Below are 25,945 nucleotides of genomic sequence, written 5' to 3'. Positions count from 1 at the left end.
ACCCTGCCATGTGCAAGGGCTAAATAATATTTTTTAGCTTGAGAACAAAATTCCCATAGGGGATTTTCAGGCATATCTTTGTGAAAAGTATAAAATGGCTACAGAAGAATCGTATTAAATGCATAACATTGGAGCTGAGAAAGCAAAGCTTACTTTTATAGCAGGCTTATTTCACTAACTACTGCACTTATCTAACAATTTCCACACAAGTATTCTAAAAATACTTGGTGCTTTTCACCTTTCAACCAATATCAACTCTTCTCCTACCCTTTGAATAAATGGTGATCTCCACTTTATAGATGGGGAAATCATGTAACATTCCTGCCTCGGTTTTCCCAAGACCACAGAAAGATGTGATACCAAAGTTGTGATCTGAGCTCTAGAGTTTCTGATTTCCAACCCTGTGTCTGGACCATGCCTCTTTCTTATAAGCAGACCTTGAATATCAGTAGTTAAGAGTTTGCCAATGTCCCATCGCCCTCTGAAAGCTCTCCACGCTGGATAGCTACCGATCCACGGGGAACCAGTTCGGCGTGGGGAGATCCACCTTCACAGCAGTGCTCGCGCAGGTATGGCAATCTCTGGCCATGGTGCCAGGAGGGGTAGGGGGTGCGAGGAGGGGATGGGATGCCCTCGGGAAAAGGGGGGGAGGTGGTGCAAGTCCCCCTACCCAGGAAGGTTTGTTCTGTCTCACCCACACTATGGACTGCCCGCTGTGGCCAGGATTGGGGGGGGAGGGAAGGGGGAACAGTGATGGGGAAGGAGCACTCTCAGCCACCCTGGTACCCCAGTGACTCTCGGTTTTGTGTGTCCCTCTGCAGGTGGTCAAGGCCATCAACAGAGTGCTGCTCCGCAGAGTCATCCGCCTTACTGATGTGGCCGCGGTGATCAAGGGGTTTGGCGCCCTGGGCTTCCCCAACTGTGGGGGGGCAATCGATGGGACACTCATCCCCATCTGTGCCCCGGAACACCAGGTCTCCCTGTACATAAACCGGAAGGGATGCTTCTCCATCATCCTGCAGGTTTTGTCTGACCACTGAAGTCACTTCGTGGACATTAACGTGGGCTGGTCCGGCAAAGCACACGACGCGCAGGTTTACCACAACTCCTCCATGTGCCAAAGGCTGCACGCTGGGACTTTCTTTCCCAACTGCCACATCAGGGTCAGGGACATGGACATACCTGTGTGCCTGGTGGAGGATGCGGCCTATCTCCTACAACCCTGGCTCATGAAGCCCTACAGGGGACACCTCAACCCCTCCTGACAGGCCTTTAATGCCAAGCTCGGCAGAGCCCGCTCGTGGTGGAGGGGGCGTTCGGCCTGTTTTAGATACCTCCTCCCCCACCTGGACCTCTCGGAGCGTGGTGGCAGCGTGCTGTGTGCTGCACAATTTGTGTGAGTGGCAGGGGGAGGCTTTCCTATCAGGCAGAATGGCAGAGGCCGAGCGCTTGGCCGGCCTGTACAGACAGCCTCGCATGGTGACTAGCCAGGAGGTCCATCGGGGGGCTGTCCGTATCTGGGAGGCCCTGCGGGAGAGCTTCCACCCAGAAGAGAACTAAAGTCTCCCTGGTGTGCCCCACTGGGCTCTTGTGCCTCATTCCACCCTCACGTCCTTTCACTGACTCCTCCCTTTCCTCATGTAACTAAAGACGTGTTGCAGAAAAAAACTCTCTTTATTGAACAAAACTGGGATGGGGGGAATGAGGGCAGGAGAGGGGAGGCAAGAGGGTGGGAGAGTGGAGGGGTAAACCTGGGAGGAGGGAGCTGGAAGGGGGAGGCAAGGAGAGGAAGGGGAAGGAGAAACTCAGGGTTGGGGGTCTTGCTGGCCCACCTGTCTCCCAGCACTGTGGGTGCGGGGCCTTTGGCGTCCCCAAGCGGGAGGGGGTATGGAGGGTGGGGTAGGTGGGGAAGAAGAAGTGGGAGGAGGAGCAGTAGCTGGGGAGGCAGCAGGGGCTGGAGCGGCAGGAGGCAGCAATCTCTGCACCAGGGTCTGCAGGTGGTTGCAGATGGCACAGCCCTGGGCAAGCTGCTCCTGGCCTCTCTCCCACTGGAGCTGCAGGTCTTGGTGCACCCAGAAGTCCAGGGTGAGGTGCGGCCTCTCCGTATCCCCAGGTGCTGCTGCTGCTGGTACTCCTGGTGATGGGTCAGCCTGCTGGCCTGGGTGCGGGAGGATGTCCTGGGCGGGGTGATGCGCCCTGCACTTGCAGCTGTGGAGAAACAAGAGAAATGGTCAGTTATCCCTGGGGACACAGCGGGTGAAGTCCAGCCCCGCCCCCCCCCGTAAGGCGAGGATGGCAGGTCTCCATACCATTGGAGCTGATGTGCTTGCACACAGGCCATGTTCAGCATGTCCTGCTATCCCTGAGAGCGGGAGCTGGCCTGGGACTGTACCCATGCCCCTGTGCTGTATATAGTGCGGGAAGAGGGGTGCGAGATGTCCCCTGCCTCTGTGTAGAGGGGGCTTGTGGAGGGAGGGCATCATGCAGTGTCCCAACCTGGGATCAGGAGCATGTCATGTTCCTTCATACACTCACGTGTGTGGGTAACAGGCCAAGGCCCATGTGTCAGCCAGCTGTGGCCATGTGCCCAGGGGTGGCATGGCACATGCACAGGTTGCTGCGTGATCCATGGTCTTCCCCCCGCTGTATAAGGGGACAGTGATGGCACTCACAAGTCGTTGCCTCCCCAGCCTCAGATGACACCAGCGACAAGCTCGCTGGGACGGTTCGGGGGTCCTGGATGTGTGGCGCACTCCCTCCAGGCTCCTGCGGCTCCTGGCCCCCCTACTCCTCGGTCTCATGGTCGGGGCCCTCTGCCCCAGGGTCGATGACCACCTGGGGGGCACGGACCTTCCAGGCATCAAAATAGGGGCAAGAGTCTGAGTCTGAGCCTGGTTGGGAGCTGCCCCCTATGGCCCTGGCATTGGCCTGCTGCAGCTCCTTTATTTTCATGTGAACCTGCTCCTGGGTTCGTATGTGGCCTTTGGTGGCCAGGCTGGCAGCCATCCTTCTGTAGACAGCTGCATTCCTCCGTCTAGTGCGGAGATCATGGACTTTGGAGGATTCCCCCCAAACCTCAATTAGGTCCATAATCTCCACCCTGGACCAGGAAGGTGGCCGCCTTTTCCCACCCCTGGCAGGCTTCTGGGAGCTTGCAGGCTGGTCCTGGGGAGCAGTGGAGGGCTGGCTGGCACTGGCTGCCTGGCTCATGCTGGGGCCACTGGGTCTGGAGCAGCGACTGCTGGCTCTGGCCTGGCAGGCTTGGAGCTGGCACAGGCACTTTGGTCAAACAGACTCTACCTCTTTAAGGGCTCCAGGGAGGGTGAGCAGGAGAGGAGAGGAGATTTCCTGGTTGGGGCCACCAGGGCACCCTGGGAAGGGCCAGAGGCCCTCTATTTTGAAATAAGCATCTACACAGTGCTTATTTCAAAATAGCAATTTCAAAATTGGCGCTATTCCTCGTGGAATGAGGTTTACTAATTTCGAAATAGCGGTTGGCTTGTGTAGACACTAGTGAAGTTATTTCGAAATAACTTTTCTGTGTAGACATACCCTGATTGTGAGAATACCTATGTCTGGCATTTTGAAAAAGCTCCATTTAAAATCATATACACTGAATACATTTTTTCAAACAACTGTCGTGTGGATTGATGCACTCTGGCAATTTTGAACATGCTCATGTAAATAGCCACTCTTCTTCATTTAGTCATTTCTCTTCATAACATCATACTTACTTATTTTTAAAAAAGTTGTCATGAGATTTAAGTAGACATGTGTGAAATCTTGTCTGACTGAATTTCAGCCTGTCATTGACTGAGGCTCAGGATATGCATGATTGGCTTTAGGCTGTAGCCTGAATTCGTACCAGTGTCCCTAATGTTCTTTGTGAATGGTAACATGTGACAGTGGGAATTCTTACCAACTCCTGCCCAGCTAGGAGGTGTATGGATTCTGGACCTGTTAAAACTGATGTAAATCAGAAGCAAATTCAATTAACTCGGTGTAGTTATTTCAAAGGGGATACGTGACATTAGCCATTTGAGCAGGTACAAACACACACTCATTGAAATGGTGATGGTATTGAGCAAATAACTGAAGCACTGACAGTAACTATGCCTAACAGATACTGCTTTGCCACAGAAGTTTACCAGCCAATAGGGACAATTCCCCCAATTGGCCTGCTGTGGGTGGGAATGAAGAGAGATGTTGTCCCTCTCTCCCTGCGCCTCTCCCTTGGAGCTGGACTAGGATTGCCAACTCTTGAGGATTGCTCTGGAGTCTCCAGGCATTAGTTAGTATGTCATGTGATAAAACATCCAGGAATATGTCCAACCAAACCTGGCAACCTTAAGCTGTGCAGAGAGTAGGACAGATGATTCTGCCGGAGAGAGCCTGGGCTGGTTGCAGGATGGGAGGCGTCACTTGGCAGGAGAGAGACACGGAATAGTCACATGTCCTCCCCTTTAGCTTATGTCCTTTCCTAGTGTGGAGAAGCATCAGTTGTCTATGGTTCTGAGCCTAGAAGGGGGCTGGGTGGAGGGGTGGCCCTTCTTGGTTCCTATGTTATTGCCTCTTTCCTAGTGCAGCAGTTGTGGTGCTAAACTGTGAGGGTAAAGATGGCGGAATGGTTAGGTGCTAACCTGACTTTGGATTTCTCAATTTACTACTGTGACCTTGGGCTTTGCTTCAGTGTATGGTTCACCTTTTTTTGTTTTTAAGGGTGCTATGTAGTGAAGTCCGGGGGCAGTTCATCCCTTTGCAGGCTGTGACAGGGCACAGTTCATCCCTTTGCAGGATCAGAGCATCTGGATGTATCCTGTGATTTGTAAATCTATGCTTATTTAAAAATAGTATTGAAATCTAAAGGGTCAGAAGCAATGTACAAGTTACTAAGATGGCATTTGTAGAATTTCTCTTCAAATGATGGCTATGTGTCATTGCTTGCAGCAAATTAAATTTAGATGAATTCAGGGCCGTAGCTGGACTGTGAACGTTAACCATTATCCGAAGAAGTGTAAATGTAGTAAAAATGCAATCAAGTGATGTAAAATCAAAATATCATTTTTGGGGCAGCTGTTACATCTTCAGTGGCCCAGACTGAAACAGACCATTTAGGGACTGAACCTGAAATCAAAACTTCTTGCAGGTCATCCTCCAATTGCTCTTTTTTATGCTCTTTGGACTCAAACACTAAGAGAGGAAAAGCTACAAATAAAAAAAGACCTCTGCTATGACCTTTTGGCTTGATATAAAAAAAATAAGAGCAAATCTTTCTTTTCATGATGGTCTTGAAATGCTAGAGAAGACACAATAGTTTATTATTTTTTAAAAAGCATAAGACACACAGCAAAACAACACACTTTTAGCACTGGCTCTCAAAAACTTCAGCATGGGCCCTTTCTGTCCATATTTCTTCATCATTTTTAGATTAAGAAACAAAAGAGTCATTATCCCCCAACACACTATTCCTGTAAAATTCATTTTAAAAGGTTGCTTTTAGAATCTCTTAGCCAGCACTGTAAAGAGATTGAAAAATGCCAGCCTCAGGCATTCTTGATTTCCTACTCTTCACAAGTCCTGTATTCATCTCTTAAATATAATATATTTATAATCAGGACCAAGACAGCATGATCCTATTTGATTCTAAATAAGGGAAGCCGGATTTGGAGGCTTTCTGGTTTAAATGAGAGGCAGGACATGCCTCCATCAAGGCTTTAGTTACAAGTTAGTTAATCTCTTTACGTTTTCTCTCTTTTATTGCTTTAAAAAAAATCAGAATGCCCTATAAAGCAAAATTTCAAGGGAATTTAGAAATCGAATCTATGCACAATTCTGCCTTCATTTACATGGATGAAACTTCAGTGACTTCAAATCCTTAGAGCCATCTCTTCCTCACCAATTTAGCAAAGAAAATAAAACTCAGCCAAGCGGCTTATTAGACTTTCAAACCCTGATCATTAAGTATAAGATTTATCTTTTCATTGCCACCAATTTTTGCAATTTTGTCATTCCTCTCCTCAATAAACCTCAGTAATTAAAAACTCAAACTGTTTTTGGCTGTTCAAAGGTATCTCTAACATCTGTGTGTGAAGAGTATGTTTGTTTTACGTCTCATAGGATGCAGGATTCACTGTCTCAGTAAATATATCTCTGTATGCCAACTCCAATCACATTCATGCTAGTCTATAAACATCATCTTCTCTAGTCTCCTGCCCGTATCTCTTTTAGCGGTTTCCACTGGATAAAGATGTAATCCCTTTCAGTAAATTGAATAATCCTTAAAAGCCAGAATGGCCCAAGTAAACTGCATGCTGCTTATTTTATTGATTGTATCAAATAGAAATCAAATCTCCAGAGCACATTAAAAAAACCAAACAAACAGGCAAACACAAACAAAACCCCAGCAACACACACAAACTGTTTTGTTAAGTGGTGTCATTGCTTATTTGCATGTCACTCTCCTTCCCCCTTGTTACAAGGTGTTCTGTCTTTGAGATGAAATGAGCGAGGGCTAAACTAATTAACTAACCAGCAGTGATCTACAGTCTCAGCACCTTGCATTCTTCAAGATTGATCCCATTTCGAATTCATTGCCATTTCCCTCCAGGGAAATAAAGATTGCTGCCTATTAAAGATGGGGACAGAAAAAGGCACCTTCACTGGAGACAGCCTGTACAAGAAAATAATACTGTAATCATTCCCTCCAATCAGCTGAAAAGGATTAAATCTTCTGCTTCTAAAGTAATGTTCCAATTGAGCCTTGGGGAAGAATAATTCATGATTAGGGAGAAGGCTGGTCTAGCAAATGTGAACATTATGTCCATTACTTAAACACACTTCCTGGGCTGACTGCTAATGTACCCAGGGGACTTTGCAGCGGCAGCCACTGATAGGAGCAATGAAATAGGCCGACAAGGACAAGAAGTATTATCATCTGCATTCAACAGCACTACATAGACTTTACCACTGTTAAATCACTGCCTTTGGTAAATAGCCTAGATAACTCATTTTAATAGAAGAATTCTTCTCTTCTTTTATGTGTATTAAACAACAGACTCTTATGAGCTGTGGCAGTGTATTGATTCCTGGGAAAGGCAGTGTGAATACCAATTCTATAATGTATGCTGTTTTGTGACTCTGGCTGTATTTGTTATGCATAGTGTATTAAACATTCAATAGCTCAATTTAATCTTTGCAGCCAAATTGCACAGCACATCATGCCAGATAGTGGTTGTTTCATATACACAGCCCATCTGCTTCCTGTTCTATAATTCATTCAGCAGACAAAGTTTCTGAAGCCTCAGGTTACCCTACATATATACTCACACTTTGATTTCGGGGTTCCCCGAGATGTATGTGATGACAGGATATGTACATGGGTGCCTTCACTTTCAGGAGTCATGGGATAATCTTTCTGAATTCTTCTCTGTGGTGTTTTCAGGAATTTCTGGTGTTCAATAATATACTTGAACATTTGAAAATAAAACAAAGATTCTTTACATCTTCAGCTAATATGAACTGGCCCAGGTTTATTGATTCCAATGAAGCTATTTATACCAAACTTCCACCAGCTGAGCATCTGGCCCAGAACTATCTTGCCCAATAGGAAATTGGAGTGTAATTTCCCCCAGCAATTAGATTGCGTTTACAGCTCACAGCCAAGGGTAGGGTTTGGCAAAGAGGCTAAAGATTAACCTAAAATCATCTGACTGGGGAGAGGCCGGCTCGTTTTTTCTCTTTAGCACTTTCTCTTCAGGGCTGTCTTCTCTACTCTCAGGGCTGAGTCAGTTTCTGTCTACTGCCCTAGCATTTTCAGCTTCCTGACTAATTTTCTTTCTCCGCCTTCAAGAATTAAGCACTCTGTCTATCCTTACGGCACTAAGAAGAATTTGCTCTCCTATGCTTTTTGCTATGCTTTCAGTTATTTTACTTTGTGCCGAGAAGCCTTAATGATTGCCATACAACTATATGTTCCATATATAAAGGAATATAATTTATTCCTGGGCATTTGTCTCATTCTTTTAAACTCTTAGGCCAGATCTACACTGTGGGAGGAAAGGTTACTTAAGGTACACAACTCCAGCTACATATATAATGTAGCTGGAGTCAACTTATGCTAAGATGAGCTTGGTGCAGTCTCTACAACAGGAGGTTGATGGCAGAAAAGGAGTACTGGAGTGGACGGGAGAGGCCTCAGCATTTGATTTAGTGGGTCTTTCCTAGACCCACTAAATTGAATCCTGAATAACTGACCACCACAGCATCGGTTTTCTGGCAAGTGGCCTAAGGTTTTCCATGGTTAGGTCTAAACAGCAAAATCTATGCACGGGCAAGCTTCTTACCCAAGTTACTTACAAGCTAGCTAGAACAGATAACAATTGCAATTAAGACTGAGCAGCATGGACTTCAGAGACTGTAAGTCTATACTGCAATATTGAGCCTAGCCCATCTTTGCCACTATGCTACAAGTGTGTAAACCGAGGGTCCCAGAATCCTGCAGGGAAGTGGGTGAGCTGAAATTAAGCCAGGACCTGTTTATAAGCGCCATTGCTTTACTTTGTAGACACAGCACCTCTTGACTCTGATCTTGGGAGTCATCGGAAGTATCACACAATTCTATGGAACAACTTCCTTAGTTCTTTATCCCAACAATCTGAAATCCACTCTACTGAAAATGGAAGCTATTCCCCTTTGCAAATGGCAGCTGCTGAGGCCAGCATTAACCCATTCTTTTCTTATCACTGATTTGCAAGTGAAACCCATGCGTCTCCAAGGGTTGGTTCTCTGTCGCCTGCTAGTGGCACTGTGACAGCTTTGGGTATGTCTATACTTGCACCCTCTTTTGAGAGAGGGATGCAAATAAAGACATTCGAACTTGCAAATGAAGCTGGGATTTAAATATCCCACGCTTCACTTGTATAATCGTAATATGACGCTATTTCGAAGTACAAAATGTGGTGTAGATGCGGTTATTTTGGGAGAACACGGTTCTTTTGGGAGTTATTTCAGCAGTTATTTCAGAAGAAGGGTGTTCTCCCCAAGTAACTGCATCTGCACTGCGTTTTGTATTTCGAAATAGCGCCATAACATGATTATACTTAATATTTAAATCACGGCTTCATTTGCAATTTTGAATGTCTTCATTTGCATCCCTCTCTCAAAAGAGGGTGCAAGTATAGACATACCATTAGAGATTAATGAGCCTGCTGTGGCCTTAGATAAGAGCCAAATTCTAGAGATTCCAGGTTTGATTTTGCCTGCTCATGTCCAGGTTATGTTGGAATTATACAAGCACACTGTCAGAAAGCCTCTTGGATGTGCAATGGATGGGCCTTTTGTAAAGCAAGTTGCTTCCTAGTAACATGCAGAGCAGGCAATAACGTTTTCCCACAGTGGATCATTGTTCCGGGGCTACAGTGGCCATATTTCTCTTGGGAGTAGGGAGATATTAGGGACTTTTCTATATGGTTACTTAGGTCTGCACAGTGCAGTGTGGGTGCCAGAGCCCTAGGCTTGAGCAGAGGTTAGAAAAGTCTTAACATGGGGTTAAAATACAAGGTAGCTTCTCAAACCCTGGGTTCTCTGATGCAGGTACACTAATCACGGGCTTTTGTTGCAGTATAGACCTACGTCAAGTAGGCTTTCAAGATACATTTGTACTCAGGCTCCCCGTTTGTCTGGTATTACCAATGCTGAAGTCTGCATTGTGCTGCTGTTATCTGCACTCACAAGATTTGAGCTAGCTCAGGTAGGCTACTTTGTGCACAGCTTTGGCTGTTTAAATGCAGCTTCAGATTCCTTTCCTGTCCAGTTGTTCTTTTGAAACCTATTTCCAATCTGAATTGCTTCTTGCACATCTCCCTAGTCTCACTCTCCTTTATCCCCTTTTTTTGCCATTGCTAGCCTGTAGTACTTTCCTGTGGTTATGTTTACCCATGGCAATTTATTTCTGTCTGAAAGAAGTGTTCCCTGGCTTGCTCTGTTATGTATGGAAGCACACTGGTACTATACATTGATCTGTTTGTTAGGCCATGTGATCATTTTCAGCTGATGTGGTGAAATCCACATTCCGGATATGTCTAGACTACATGTCTCCATCAACGGAGCCATGTAGATGAGTTTACTAGACATAGGGAAATAAAGTGGCAATTTAAATAATCACTGCTTCATTTACATAAAAATGGCCACTGCGTTGTGCCAATCAGCTTTTGGTGACACAGTGCGGTAGTCTGGACGCTCCGCGGTTGACAACAGACGTCTTTGTCGACAGCTCTGTTATGCCTCGTGGAATGAGCTGATTGGCACAGTGCGGTGGCCATTTTTATGTAAATGAAGTGACGATTATTTAAATCGCCGCTTCATTTCCCTATGTCTAGTAAACTCATATACATGGCTCCATCGACAGAGCCATGTAATCTAGACATACCCTTCTTCCGTCATACAAGGAAGGAAAGCCTGTTTGAACAAGTAAACTAGCCCAAAAGGTTTATTTATGAATTTAAATTTGAAACCCACCAAGTGCTGGCCGGATAGTGTTGCCTAGATTTGGGCATACATGAGACTGACCCACTATGTTGTCCCAACTTTCTATGGAATTTAGATGATAATTTGAGGTAACAGCCTGTGACTGTACCTTTAGGGACCTATGAGCTGTGGTTGACCAGTGCTACTGGGAGGGTATCCCCATCAGAGACAAAGTAGAGGGCAACCATCTTTTGTAATAGGCCTCATAGCTTTTACCTGAACTCACTTGAAAACCTAGCTCTTTGATTAGATAAACCTGCTTTACTTTTTTTTCTAAATCAACCCAGTACTATAGTTTGATTTGAAGTGATCATTAACTCCAATTAAAGCAATAAGCTGCTGTACTTTTGTCTCTTTTTAAAGGAGCAAGACGCTTTATTTCTCCTCTGAATGCTCCAGGAGAGGGCTGGACACTTCACAGTAGATGGCTTTGGAGCAATTTAGGACTGAGGATGGCTTTGGAGCAATTAAGGACTGAGGGTTTGTTGCAGTCACTTGGCTAGGGTTAACCTAGGCTAGTGAAGACCAGAGCGTAGTTGGGTATAACAAGCAGACTGCTGGAACCAGAGTGCTGAGCCAATGTTGTTTAACATACAGAGACACCATGCATATTGTTTGTTGGCTGGGAGCATCCAGAGAGAGAGCTACAGCAACAGAGCATTTCAGTGCACTCTGAAAAAGTGGTGACATAACTCCTTACTGATCTGGATTGCACCCCAAATCATGGCAGAGTGATTATTATTACTTACATCACAGTATCATCCAGCAGTCCCCCCTCCCTCTCTAAAACACTTTGAATCTAAATAAATAGAGACATGGGGTGGTAAAGTGAGTTGCCCAAGGTCACCCAGCAGGTCAGTAGCAGAGCTGGGAACTGAGCTCTGGTTTCTTGAGTTCTAATGTAATGCCCTACCAACTGAACTGGGCTGTGACCAGGAGTGGTTCGAGGAGAGCTGCCGGCAACTGGCACCCTAGGTGGAATCGGCGCCCCCGCCTCCATAGCCCTCAATGGCGTGACATCATCATTGGGCACCGCATTAAACGCAGCACCCTAGGCAACTGCTGAGGTTGCCTACATCCACGGGCCGCCCCTGGCTGTGACAGAACCTCATGTGGTTCTTCCCAACCACTGCCATAAGAGGGGGGCACCTGGGCCTCTGAGCAAGATCTTACTTAATCTAGTTGCCCTATAACTAATCGGGGTGAGAGCTGGGAGGGAAGGAGACCACAGCATCTGGTTTTTACCTCTGAAATTAATTTTAAACAATACAGTACTGCTCTCTGGCATGGAATGTGTTTGGGTACTGTCACATCTCAGCTGCATTATGAACCGTGAAGCAGAGAAGTGTCTCTAAACTTCTGCTTCTTAGTTCAGTGATTTGAAAGATTGGGCCCAGTTTCAGTGCTCGTAAGCCTGTGGCACTTGTTGCGTGTGTTTTATTGTTCTCCTTCTTGATGAAATTGTGTTGGGCTGAGAGAGCACTATTTATTATCTCCAGAAGTTAATATTTAAAGTGATGCTAATTTTCCTTTGTCAGAAGTTGCCACACTTGGCTTAAAGAATGTAACCTGGGTATAAAAAACGTCTGCCTTCTAAAGGACAACTATTCCTTTTGGAAAATAAAAACGATTCATGTTAATAGCATTTGAGTGAACATCTGAGAAATGATGAAATCTGTTCAAAAGAATCAATCAAAAAGGTAGCTTGACATAAGAATGAAACAGTTTACTGGACTCATTTTCCAGGTTTCAAAACAATATTTCTTGAAAACCAATGCTTTTTTACATTAAAAGCTTTTGTTGATTAATCCTTACTGGTACTATTGTAATGTTCTATTGTATCCACTTTGAGAATGGAGTGACTTATCCAAAATTACCCAGGAAATCAAGGGCAGAGGTGGGAATAGAACCTTGGAGTACTGATGACTAGTTCTTGTTCTCACCATTTTTCTGTGCATGCTCTTCGGGGTACCAATACTACGTTCTTTTCAGTTTTCCATTAACACTCATAACAATGAGATATAATAGATCTTTGCCAGATAGATAGCCAGCCTCTTTCTTCTTCTTCCATATCAGTCAATCTTTGGCCTATATATACACACCGCACATATTCACGTTATGGTGCTCCCATGACTATCCAATTTTACATAATCTGCACAATACCTCATTTTTAACCATCGACAAGCTGGATATAAACAACTCAAGTCCGTTTAGTACCTCTAAAGGTCACTAAGTGGATTTAGTGATTAATGATTGATTATTTTTGCTGGCTTCTTTGTCACAGTTGAGTTATGCTGATATAAGCCTAGCTATGCATAATTAGCTCCTGTGATTTAGAAAATATTTTAAAGATATACTCATAATGAAATGAACTCATTTCTGCTATGCAGTCTGCTAGGCTTTCTGTTATGAGCCCAGCCATGGGAATGTGGTGGTTTTTGTTTGTTTGTTCCATTAATGGCAAAGAAATATGCTTTAAAATAGCACATATATAACAAGCTACTCATGTTTTACTCACCGTAGGCAATAGAGACATTATTACACTGTTTCTTTAAATTACAATGTCTATGCCTCATGATGCTTACACATCATTAAAACTCTGTGTTCTAAAAACATATAAAAATATTAAGTGGATTTACATCATGTAATATGACGATCAGCCTTCTAAGGCTGCATTGCACTATTCTGGCAGCACAATGCAACCTTAAAGTCATCTTAAATGTCTTCCTGGGGATTCCAGCTGTATAATCCACCCTTATAACCCTCAGTGCAGGAGTGGGCAATAATTTTTAATGGGGGGCACTCCAAGATTTTGGAAAGTGATGAGGGCTGCATTCTTTCAGGATACTAATGGAGGAATTCCAGAGTCTGGGTGGAGGCTGGGTGCAGCAGGGAGCTTGGAGTAAGGATTTGGGGAGTAGGAGGGAGAATGAAGTCTGGGAGGGAGTTTGGGTGAAGGAGGTGATTGTGACCTAGGGCAGGGGAGTGGGATGTGATCCTAGGATAGGGGGGGAATTGTGATCTGGGGTAGGAAACCAGGGTGCCAGATATGGGAGAAGATATGGGTACAGGAGGGAGTAGAGGGTTTGGGTAAGTGGAGGGGGGCAGAGGGTTAGGGAAGGGAGGGGCTGGGGTGCCAGAGGCAGGCTCTGGCTAGGAGATGCTTACCAGCAGAAACTTGAGACCCAGGCCCTTCCTACTCCACCAGGTCCTAATCCAGGTAATGGTAGCACAGGCCTCTGCTTACTCAGCAGGAATCCCACCGCAACACACTATTTCCCAAGAAACTCAAACTCCCACCCTGGGCTACTTCCTACCATTCTCCGCTGGACTCTCTCCAGGGTCCTTCCTCCAGATGCTCTGTAGCATATCTGTGTCACTGGCTGGTTTCCAGGTCTGGTCCCTCTGGCAGTTTACCTGCAGCAGCTCTGGCTGGGCCTGCTTCCTTTTGATCACCTTCAGTAGTGTAATTGTTTCTCTGGCAGCTCCTTCCTCCACCAGCCCAGACTGAGCCTCTCTCCAGGCTTTTATACCTGGGCTGCAGTCTGAGCATGCCCAGAAGGGCTGTAGGAGCAGGGCTTCTTCAGCTAGGACTGCTTCAGCCAGCTTTCCTAGTGTGGGGCTGGCACACCCTGTCACACTAGCATTCAAAACATTCTGGGAATCTCTAGCAGTCAGAGTATGGTGGTAAAGCCACTTTGGCCCTCCTTTCCTCAGCTGATGGAACTCTGTATCTTACCCAAGAAATGCTTTGCATCATAGGCACACTTGTTGGATTGATATATTTTAGAAATGATTTTTTCACTAGTGCAGAGTTCTCATACAGGAGCACTGTATTCTCAGTACAGACAGTGAGACAGTGAGATCTGTGCTACCCCTTGCAAGAGGAAATGGGGTCAGCATATGGAGTGCCCCCATTTTTTTTTCCTGATGTGGACATTTGACCACTGGGAGTGTTACTAAGACCAGCCAGTCATTTCATGTAGCTCACTAAATAGTCATCACCAGCTTTTAAAAATGACTCAGTAACTATATTAATTTGTTAGCTTTGAACCAGTAAGCGGAAGGCAAAAGGCCCCATATTCTGCTACTGATCACCTGAATCATCTATTATTGCTTAAGTAAACATTGGCATGTCCTTCATTATTAAAAAAACCCAAACCAAATCCACATTCTAACAATAAAAACGTGCATTCCTCTTGTCCCTCCTCTCCCCCACTTCTCATTGTTCACTCTATTTTAAAATCAATTTGTAATAATGAAAGGTGGAGATAGTAGGTACTTGCATGTCTTCAGTAGATCATCAGTGATCTACAACCCATTCTGGACAATAATCCCTCACTCTCACAGGCCTTGGGAGACAGGCCAGTCTTCGCCTACTGGCAACCTGCCAACCTGAAGCAAATTCTTACCAGCAACTATACACCGCACCACAGTAACTCTAACTCAGGAACCAATCCATGCAACAAACCTTGGTGCCAACTCTGCCCACATATTCACACTAGCAACACCATCACAGGACCTAACGAGGTCAGCCATACCATCATGGCTTCATTCATCTGCACATGTACCAATGTAATGCCATCATGTACTAGCAATGCCCCACTGCTATATACATCGGCCAAACTGGACAGTACCTATGTAAAAGAATAAATGGACACAAATCAGATATCAGGAATGGGAATATACAAAAACCTGAAGGAGGACACTTCAGTCTCCCTGGACATACAGTAGAAGATTTAAAGGTAGCCATCCTGCAACATAAAAACTTCAAGAACAGACTCCAAAGAGAAATTGCTGAGCTACAGTTCATCTGCAAATTTGACACCATCATCTCAGAATTAAACAAAGACTGTGAATGGCTAGCCAACTACAAAAGCAGTTTCTCCTCTCTCGGTGTTCACACCTCCAGATCAGCTGCTAGAAGTGGACCTCATCCTCCCTGACTGAATTGACATTGTTATCTCCAGCCTTACTCTTGATTGGAACTCTTTTCTTATGCCTGTATATTTATACCTGCCCCTGGAATTTTCACTACGGCTGTGTCTACATTGGCATCTCTTTCCGGAAAAGGGATGCTGATGAGACACATCACAATTGCAAATCCGTGGGGGATTTAAATATCCCCCGCGGCATTTGCATTTACATGGCTGCCGCTTTTTTCCGGCTTGGGGATAAGCCGGAGAAAAGCGCCAGTCTAGAAGTGATTCTCTTGAAAGTAGGAATAAGAGATCCTCCAGAAAAGGGCTTATTTTCCGGAGAATCACGTCTATACTGGTGCTTTTCTCCGGCTTATCCCCAAACCGGAAAAAAGCGGCAGCCAAGTAAATGCAAATGCTGCGGGGGATATTTAAATCCCCCGCAGATTTGCAATTGCGATGTGTCTCATTAGCATCCCTTTTCCGGAAAGGGATGCCAATGTAGACACAGTACATGTATCTTTGCCCACAAAAGCTTATGTTCCAATAAATCAGTTACTGTATCAGACTTATAGACTAAGTCAGTGACCCAGCATGCATCGATGATAATGGCAGGCCTGAGGACTGCTAGGCTATGTCTACACTGGTGGCTTCTTGCGCAAGAAAAAGTCCACACTGCCATGTGCGAGCTGTGCTTTTGTGCAAGAGCTCCCATGGCAGTGTGGACGCTCTCTTGCGCAAGAAAGCTCTGATGGCCATTTTAGCATAGGGCTTTCTTGCGCATCCACGTTGTCCTCTTGCGCAAGAGCTCCTGCACAAGAGGGCTTACACCTGATAAAAAAAAGAGTTTAACTCTTGTGTAAGGAGCCCTCTCTTACCACACCGTACAGTAAATTTTCTTGCACAAGAGCGGGCAGGCAGTGTGGACGCTCTGCAGATTCTTGCGCGAGAACAGCCGTACTTGCGCAAGAAGCCACGAGTATAGACATAGCCCTGGAGGGGTAAATTATACATTTGTGGGTGCTCTATAGTGTTGGTTTTCATGTCAGTGGGGTACTCCTAGCACATCTAGTGATTGGCTAGAGTTAGCGGGGGAAGAGAGATCTGGAGTTATTAATATGGTGACACCAGTATGTTATACTATACTTAATATTGTCAGAATGCAATGAAATTGGAAAGCATTAATCCTAAGTAAATTAGCAAGTGGTAACCCCTTACAGTGCCTCTAGCAGGATGGAGATTCATCTCAGTCTTAGATGTCCAAGGGGTATTGTTTTCTCATGTGTCTGGGTACATTTGTATTTGCTGCTTTCACCCTAAATTTATGAGCTCTGTAGACATGCAGAATATAACCCATCCCAAAACAGGCAGTCGATCTTGTAATGTGCAAATAAATGTATTGGCACACTACATTTGATAAAATCTGTACTCTGACTTATGACTGCGAATGCAACCTGACCATATAACCAAGAGTCCTTTTTATAATGAACTGAGTCTTGTTTTAGATATTGTAATTCTTCATGTTATGATAACCTGCTGAGCTAGTAAGTTGTGTAAATGCCGAGTGCAGCTCTGCAAGAATCATTACAAGAGAAATATTTTTTTCCTCCGTAGGAACAGATAGGGGAGATTTTCTATGTGGGAGTGATTTCTTACATATTCCTTAACCTCTGAAGATAGAAAAAGAAGCAATGGGCTTAAATTGAGGCAGAGATGGTTTAGGTTGCACATTAGAAAAACCCTAACTGTCAGGTTTGGTGTTGTCTTAGCATGTACAAAACATGCCTCAGGTGGGATGTGACCAGGATTCATCACTGAATTTGGTCCATTGGTTCGTCACTACGTTACCCGCACAAATTTCCTTATCCCTTCCGCACTTTAGGGACACACACCTTTATCCAGTTCCTAAGGATCATGGTGCAACCCTTTTAATTTAAACACCCACCCTTACCCAATTACTATGGCTCAGGGCATTACTTCCTGTGCTTCTGCAGGATCTTTTGCCACTGAAAGAACTGCCTTATACCGTAATATTCTTATTTGCTATGTATTGACAATTACCAAGCAAGCCGAATATACATGCTAAGCATACAGTGTCATGCTCATCAATCCTGATCAAGGCAGGCAAGGTCGGTCTCTCTGGATCCTACTTGCTATGTGTCACGGTCATACAGAGGACTTCTGGCAACTCTGGTCTTAGGCTGTGTCTCGGAGGTTCTTCTTCCAGGTCTTTCCTCCTCCTTTTTCTTGCTGTTCCTTTTTTCCTTTCCTCTTTCCCAGCTGGTCTCTTTCTTGAACCCCAGTTTATATAGTGAAACTTGAGTCCTGCTTAGCTATACCTTAACCAGTTATTTCAGTATAATTTTACTAACCAATCATAACATACTGTAACAGAATTTTAACCAATCCTCTCCACCACCTTTGTAGATTTACACCTAGCAAAATTAATTATATAGCAGACAGAAACAGTTACAAACGAGACAGAGATCACACAGTCAGACAATAAGAAAGTGTAGTGACAATGATCATAGGATGAGGATTCCACACCATTCTCTGTTAAATGCTGTTAAACTAAGTTTTCTCTGCCTATCCTGAGATCTATTTCTTTATCTGGTGACAGTGGGTGCCATTAGGACAGGATCTCCTTCTAACAGCCGTGTGTGACGCTATTGTAATGCAATTGAAATAGAATGTGGATATGAAGAGCTAATGCTCTTCAATCTAGCTGCAGAGGAAGGCTTTAGGCCTTCCAATATGGCCACAGGAAAAAAATGGTTGCAACTAGCTTCCCTGGCCTGGTCCAGGTACTGATGGAGGAGTGCAATGTGAATACACATGTCAGCATGCTTAAGCAGTGGAACAAATTGCCCAGGGAAGTTGTAGAATCTCCATAATTGGAAATTTTTAAGAGCAGGTTAAAACACCTGTCAGAGATGGTCTAGCTAATACTCCTATTCGCAGTGCAGGGGACTAGACTAGATGACCTCTCAAGCTTCTTTAAAGTCCTACAATTCTATAATTCCATGATTCCTGGTATATTTTTCTTGGCATCCATATTTTGGGCACATACAATCAATTTGATCCACACAGCACCCCTTTCTTCATGGAAAATCTTTTAAAATTATGCAGCAGGTGCCACTACCTTTTGTGGCTTAAAATAAAACCAAAAATCTAGCACTCTTGAACTACCTCCAGGGTCAAATGCATAATGTAACAGCTTACCTCCTGTTTGATTTCCAGCCCTAGGCCTTCTGGGAATATATCTTTATTGTTACGGCATTGCCTTGTAGCACTACAGGCTAACAGATCAATTTAGCCTTCAAAGCATCCTATCACTTGTCAATATGAAATTCTAGCAATTACTGAAGTGGGATGGCTGCAAAGCAGCTGAAAAACATTCCCTATTGATCGGCTCATTGCTCCAGAGTATGATGAACTTGTTTAAGAAAAATTGATCTGACAAATTGATTTTTTTATCAAGGAATCTAATGAATGCAATTTAAGTCACAATATGTTTTGCCCTGAAGACTTTTCCACCCCCCCATGAGAACTCACTGTAACAAAGGGGGAGGGAGAGGCATAAGGAATTATTCTGAAAACTTTTCTCAAGTTTTATTGGTTACTTTAGAATGTCACTCCACCCATGTCCTTTAAATTGTTGTCTGTTCTAATATATTTAGTAATGAACAGGTACCTCCAATAGTTCAGCAGCAGTCAAATTGTTCTCTGTTTACCCATACTAATAGTTTAAGGAAAGGGGGGTTTCATGTAGCCAGTCTCCAGTAAGAGACAGTGCATATGACATGGTTAATTTCAGAATCCAAAGTGCCCCAAAATACATAAAATACAGGCTCCTTCCCTGACTGATAAGCTGCAGCCTCTGTATTCTTGTGGTTGTTACTTGTATTGGAGTAGAGCCTAGGAGGCCCATCTCTGGATTTGGACATCATTGTGCTAGAAGATACACAATTCATACTCCGACTATGGTTCAAGGAGTACACCATGTAGGTAGATATTGCAGCATGTGCAGTATGATTAAATCAGATGAAATTTGGCACTGTGAACTGTATGGGTGGCTGGATGTATGCACACACAATTGTTTGAACCACAAAACTGGATCTAAAAAAAAAAAGGAACAGTATTGAAATACTGCACCTATCCAACAAAACACTTGCCACAAATCCGTTCCTAATAATTGTGTGCCACCATGGTATGCCTAGATATGGCATAAAAAAGAAAGACAATAATGCCATGTAGTGTGGAAGGAGGTGGGACTGCAAATGCCCCTATCCATGGAGTTTTCAAAGCACCTATATTTATAAGCACCTGACATTTCTGAGCCTGTTTGGCCCATTGGCCTCCTAAAACTCTATTTACTTGGGGTCTATTTGCTTCTTGACATATAAGCATAAGTTCCATTAATAAACATCAAAAGAAGAGTTATGTTCCCCTATATCGCTCGCTAGTGATTACAAATAAAACGGGTTCTTTAAGTGCTTGTGTTTCTGCTTTAACAGAGTACAGGAGATTCTCATGATTTTTGCATATTTGTGGGTCCATTCTGTTTCCCCCATTACACCCCATCTCCCTGTATGGAAGAAAGAATGCAGCCTTAGAGGAGAGGGGCTGATCCTGGATGGCACCAATGGTCAGAGCCCCCCCAACACACTCAGTGCAACGGCCGGGAGCTGTGGGGAGCTCACTGCGGAGGCTGGGAGCCACCACACCCAGTACTTGTAGATTCTGCCATGAGCAGTGGTGCCAGGAATGCATCTACTGTGAATGGCGAGGGTTTACTGTACCAAAAAAGCTGAGAACACAATGGAACTAGAACGTGTGTGCACCCACGCCCACGCGCATACCCTTCAAGTTGTCAGTTCTGTTATTAAACCAGAACTGTCCTGTTTTAAGTATTTCCCAGATAGCATGTGGGCTCTTTTCAATGCAAGGCTCTGCTTTCAGCAAAATTGTTAATTATAGATCATAATAAGCTGTTAGGAGTGAAACACACACATAATTTGAAAGTGAAATGAGGCACAGTACGTAGATAAAGCAATTGTTTGTTTAAAGGTGATTAGCAGCAGCAAAACAAGCAAACTGATACTTGAACCTGAAAGAAATTACCCCCGTTTGGAATCGTTAAGCTATTTGCTTATTTGTGCATTGTAGCCTAATGCAAAGGTAAATGCATAAGAGCATCAGGGTTTTTTTCTCCTGTGTGCGGAGTAGTTCAGTTGATATGTGCCATGTTTGAGCTAACATGGTATTAAAAGAATAGCCTGTCAAAGGGAGGAAAAGGGGAAGTGCCTCAGTTTCACAGAGGAAACCAAGTGAGATTTTAATTGTTCTGTTCCATGATAAATTATAAGCCTTTAAAGCCACTGTAATCACAGAATGAACAAAACAGTTTGCCTGGGCTAATTATGCCTTTTGGTCTCTGTCACTTTCAAGTTTATTCCCTTAAATGCTACACAGAGTGCTTGTTTTCTGTGTCAAGGAGTGTTAATCTTAGTGCAAAACACTGATTTCCTGCAAGGGTAAGCAAGCCAAGAAATATTCTAAGTTCAGATCAAGCTCTTTACCATAGAGTTTATCTAAACCTCTTACCCAGTGAAGTGTTGATTTAAATGTGAATGTAATCTGACTTTCATAGGATGATTGCATTTGCAATGGAGTAAGGCATTCACATACAACCATGATGACAGCCCTACAAATAGAAGATGGACAGATAATTAGAACGTATGTACTGAGACTATAAATTAGAGCTTTCTGAATATAAGGTGGTTTTTTTAAATTAACTGTGTAAAACATATCTACACTTTTTCATGAAAAGAAATTTTTTCAGGATTGTGAATGAAGTGTAATTAATATTTTTTTTCTTTAGTCACACATGATCATGAAAGGCTATATTTGTGCAAAATTTTATTACTGTAAAATTTTGAAACAAAGCAAGAAGTAGCAAAGACCATTGAGACAAGGACTGTGATTGTACTTTCCACAAACAAAGCTTAACTCCTTGCTAGTAACTATTAGAGGGATGGGCAATAATTTTAGATGGGGGCCACTTCACTAATTTTTGAAGTGGCCACGAGCTGCCCCGGAAGGGGCAGGGCCTCTGATGGAAGGGGTGGGGCCAGGACACTTCCATGTTCCCCTTCCCACAGACCCTGATTGATCTGGGGCTGGGGAACTATGTGAAGTCTTTGCCCCTGCCCTTCCCCCACCTAGAGAGAATTGTCAGCAGTTCTGAACAGCTGGTGCTTCCCCCAAGGCACCCGCCCCGTTGCAGAGCAGGAGGAGACTTTGTGAGATCCCCCCACACCCAGGCCAATTAGGGCCTGGGTGCAGGAGGGCCGCACAAAGTCTCTCGCTCCCTGCCCCCATCCTGCAAGGGGCCGTGGTGCGTGCAGGGCAGGGGCAGGGAGTGAGAGACTTTGCACGCCCCTCCTGCACCCAGGGCCTGATTGGCCTGGGGGTGGGGGGAATGGCAGGAGATCCACAGGCTGGATCCACCCACTTGGTGGCCCCTTTGGAGGCCCACAGAGGCCCCTTTGCCCACCTCTGAACTATTATCGTATTTGTGGGTGTGGTCAATTTTCTTCTGGGATGGATTGCCCCACCCCCATCTCCTTTTTGATTGCAGTCTGATGTTCTGAGCCTCTCCTGCTCCACCAGACTGGAGTCCCTCTCCCTGCTTTTCTGAATTAGGCTCTCCAGCCTCTCTCAACACACACATAGGTAAGGCCATACTCAGCTGCAGGTACAGGACGTCCCCGCTATAAATTGCTCCACTAAAGTCATTCACACTTGTAGGAACTGATGCGTTATAAGTCCTCCCATTTCCTGCTCTTAAGTCACGCAAAAAAAAAAAAAAAAAAAGTGTACAAATGGAAGTCAGCCGCAGGAAAAAAAATCCTCCACTTTAAGTTGATTAGTTATAAATCCAATTTTTTTGGAACATAACTTGGACTTATAACAAGGCTGGTTTGTACAAGTGAAGTCAGATTACTCACCAAGCACAGCTCTTCTGGGGGATAAACCTGAAAGAATACTGTCTTACACTTGATAGAAAGATCTGCACAGCACAAGCTCATAAAAATTCACCCGCTCCTTCTGGGTGGAGAAAGGTAAGCATAGCTTCTTGTTCCCCTCCCACAATGAGAATTTTGCAAACTGGGTTATGTTACAAACAAGAAATAATGTTAACATTTACCTTTGTGATTAATAAGTGATTGTAACAGAGAACAAACAGAACAAAGCAGATTACCTTAGTAAATAAACAAGAATGGCAAACTGAGATTAACATACTAAACAGGTCAGATATAAATTATCAGATTCTTATCCTGAGTGATAAACAGGTTGGCAGATTCTTAAAAGCACATTTTTTTTGGATTTCCCAGGTTTTCCTACACAAAGCTGCCATCCTAGCATCGTTCGAGGTGGTTTCCCCGGACCTCATGCTTCAGGGGGACATGCGGCCTGGGTGGCACAAGAGCAGCAGCCTGCTTCTCCCAACTTTGCCAGCTCCCAGTGGTGTCACTCTGGACAGAACGGGTCAGGGGCTCAGGAGAGTGGGAAGAACGGGGGAAGGGACAGAGCAGAGGTGGGGCGGTCTTGGAGGAAGGGATGGGGGGGAGGGGTTATCCCAGGTCCCATCCCCCATTAAGGACAGCCCTGCCACAGGCTAAAAATCCTTCCTGCCTGGGACAATTGCTTCTCACAGTTCAGTCTTTGTTCTTTTAGTGTTTCCAAGTATATTGTAGGGAGAGTGAGGCCCTCCCATGAGGTCACTGTCCCCCTTTTGTATCTACTTCCCACTTGCTGGAAAGCTCTCTTGCTGTGACGGGGATCAAACAGTTCCCATGTGCAGTGCTATCTCTGAGGCTGTGTCTAGACTACATGCCTCTGTCGGCAGAGGCATGTAGATTAGGGTTGTAGGCAAAGGTAAATGAAGCCGCGATTTAAATGATCGCGGCTTCATTTACATTTACATGGCTGCCGCGCTGAGCCGACAAACAGATGATCATCTGTTTGTCGGCTCGCCGCTAGTCTGGACGTTCCCCCTGTTGACATCAAAGCCCTTTGTCGGCAGCCCCATTATTCCTTGTGGAATGAGGTTTACCGGGGCTGCCGACAAAGGGCTTTGATGTCGACAGGGGGAACGTCCAGACTAGCGGTGAGCCAACAAACAGCTGATCAGCTGCAGCAGCCATGTAAATGTAAATGAAGCCGCGATCATTTAAATCGCGGCTTCATTTACCTTTGCTGAACAAACAAATCTACATGCCTCTGCCGACAGAGGCATGTAGTGTAGACGTACCCTGAGAGGCTTCTATTGCACCCACTTACTGGGGTAATCCTAGTGTTTGTGTGCATTTCCTCAATGAGCTATTTACACTGTTGGGCTTTTTACTGATTGTATCTTACAGGCTTCTTGTGGATGTTTTTGAAGTTCATGGCATCTCAATAATACATATATGGCCTAACTTTACATACAACAACAACAACAACACAAAGTCCAATGAGAGATAAATGTCTAGCAGATCAAGACACATGGAATAATACTTCACAAGACATACTTTGTACAAAACATATGATAATTGCATGACACTGGTAAATACTGAGGTGTCAGGTTGTCATCTCCTCCTCCTCAGGAATTTTTTTGGGGGTCAAGCCTGTGAAAACAAGTCAAGCCTGTGAAAACAAGTCAAAGTGGTTTCTGCCAATCCTATTGTACATTACTCATAAATCTTAATGAGTAAACAGTATAACCTCAGAGTTATGAATGCCTCAGGACTGACCTCATGGGAGGACCTCACTCTTTCTAGAACAACACGTTTCTGAGGGTATGTTTACACTTGCCCCCTAGTTCGGACTAGGGAGGCAAATGAAGCATACCGAAGTTGCTAACGAAGCGTGGGATTTAAATATCCGGTGCTTCATTAGCATATTTGTGTCCGGTTGCCATTTTAAAATGCCGGTCTCCTGATTTAACTTGCCGCCTGTAGACGCGGTAGTTCGATTGGAAACCCTTCCCTCAAATTAACTGTTCCTCCTCGTGCAATGAGGAGGAACAGTTAATTCGAGGGAAGGGTTTCTGATCGAACTGCCGCGTCTACAGGCGGCAAGTTAAATCGGGCGACTGGCATTTTAAAATGGTGACCGGCCGTGAATATGCTAATGAAGCTCGGGATATTTAAATCCCGTGCTTTGTTAGCAACTTCGGTATGCTTCATTTGCCTCCCTAGTCCGAACTAGGGGGCAAGTGTAGATGTACCCTGAGGTGTTTGCAACTCTGAGGGTGTTTGTAAATTCTGGAATGTTCATAACTGAATAAAATAGTATGGTTGGTCTTTGAAAAGTTTAATACCGAACATTAACTTAATGCAGCTTTGAAACTTTGATATGCAGAAGAAAAATGTAACTTTTAACCATCTTAATTTAAATGAAACAAGCACATAGAGAGTTTCCGTACCATGTCCAATTTTTTTTAGAACTCTCTCTTTTTTGTGGTTTACATTTAACACTAGACTGGACTGTACTTGATATTTTTGTCTCTGCTTCTGCCTGATCAGTACTTTGGATTCTAAATGAGGTGTGTGTTTAGTAATTCTGCTGTTCCTAACTCTGAGGTTCTTCTGTAATGTTGTGTCAGTGACATTACTGATGCTAGCCAACAGTATGTTACACAAAATAAAGCCAGTGCCTGTCTGAAAATCATAGTTTAAGATTGTTCATGGAAATATCAATTTGTAAATGAATATTAGAGAACATTGACACCACACCTGATTCAGAGTTACATGAATCTAGTCAGTTCTTGACTACACGAGCAAGCTGTTAAGTCCTAACTCTCCACTATTAGTAGCAATGGTGAAAGCTGTAAGACAGATCACACTCAGGCATTTTAGCACCATATGGTCTAAATTTACTATATGAAACTTATTTTAGTCAAGAGACTTGCAAAAATTTCTAAATGGAAGTGATACTCTAATAAAGTTAACTCATGTGAGTGGGTGCTTTGGGGTCTCTCTCTCTCTCTTATAATAGAAGTTTGAGTAATATAGGCAGCTTTTTGTAGATTTTCACCGTGTGTATTCTGCTGTAGATTGAGCAGCTCTCAGGGAATACGTCTTTGTATGGGCAGTCACAAATCTCAGTGAAGCTGGTAGGTTTGATGGCAACTTTCCATTCAGGCTAAATGAGGGAGCAGTGAAGTGTCCCTTTATTTGTGACAGCTGAAACAATAGAAGACATCACTCAAATCACAAAAAAAAAACCATGGCACGGCTGGCACAGGAGCAAACCGAGAAAGCAGGAAAGCAAACTGAGAGCAGCATGCAACAAGATAAATACTAGAAAGAAAGCTGAGAGAGAGCTCTTTGGGCAGAGTGCTGACTACAAAGAGACTTAGAATTGTGATCAAGGAAACTCCTGCCTGTTTGATTCCCCCTATATTCAGGAAAACAAAAATTTGTTTATATTTTGTCCATCCATCCATCCAT

General features: G+C 44.3%; 2 long non-coding RNA genes across 2 annotated transcripts in view; one reads left to right on the top strand and one right to left on the bottom strand.

The window, feature by feature from the left end:
- LOC142829849 (uncharacterized) overlaps positions 1–25,945 on the top strand; it is a 133,051-nt gene that overhangs the window by 33,670 nt on the left and 73,436 nt on the right. The window lies entirely within an intron of this gene.
- On the bottom strand, positions 6,317–13,981 carry LOC112545809 (uncharacterized). The gene is made up of 3 exons (XR_003089343.2): positions 13,842–13,981; positions 7,327–7,465; positions 6,317–6,670 (listed from the first exon to the last, which is right to left on the bottom strand). It is a non-coding gene; the product is annotated as an uncharacterized LOC112545809 (long non-coding RNA).

This window comes from Pelodiscus sinensis, chromosome 6, assembly GCF_049634645.1.
Source record: "Pelodiscus sinensis isolate JC-2024 chromosome 6, ASM4963464v1, whole genome shotgun sequence".
NCBI lineage: Eukaryota > Metazoa > Chordata > Testudines > Trionychidae > Pelodiscus > Pelodiscus sinensis.
The sequence above is the reverse complement of the archived record's forward strand: the minus strand, read 5'-3'. Positions and strand labels throughout refer to the sequence as shown.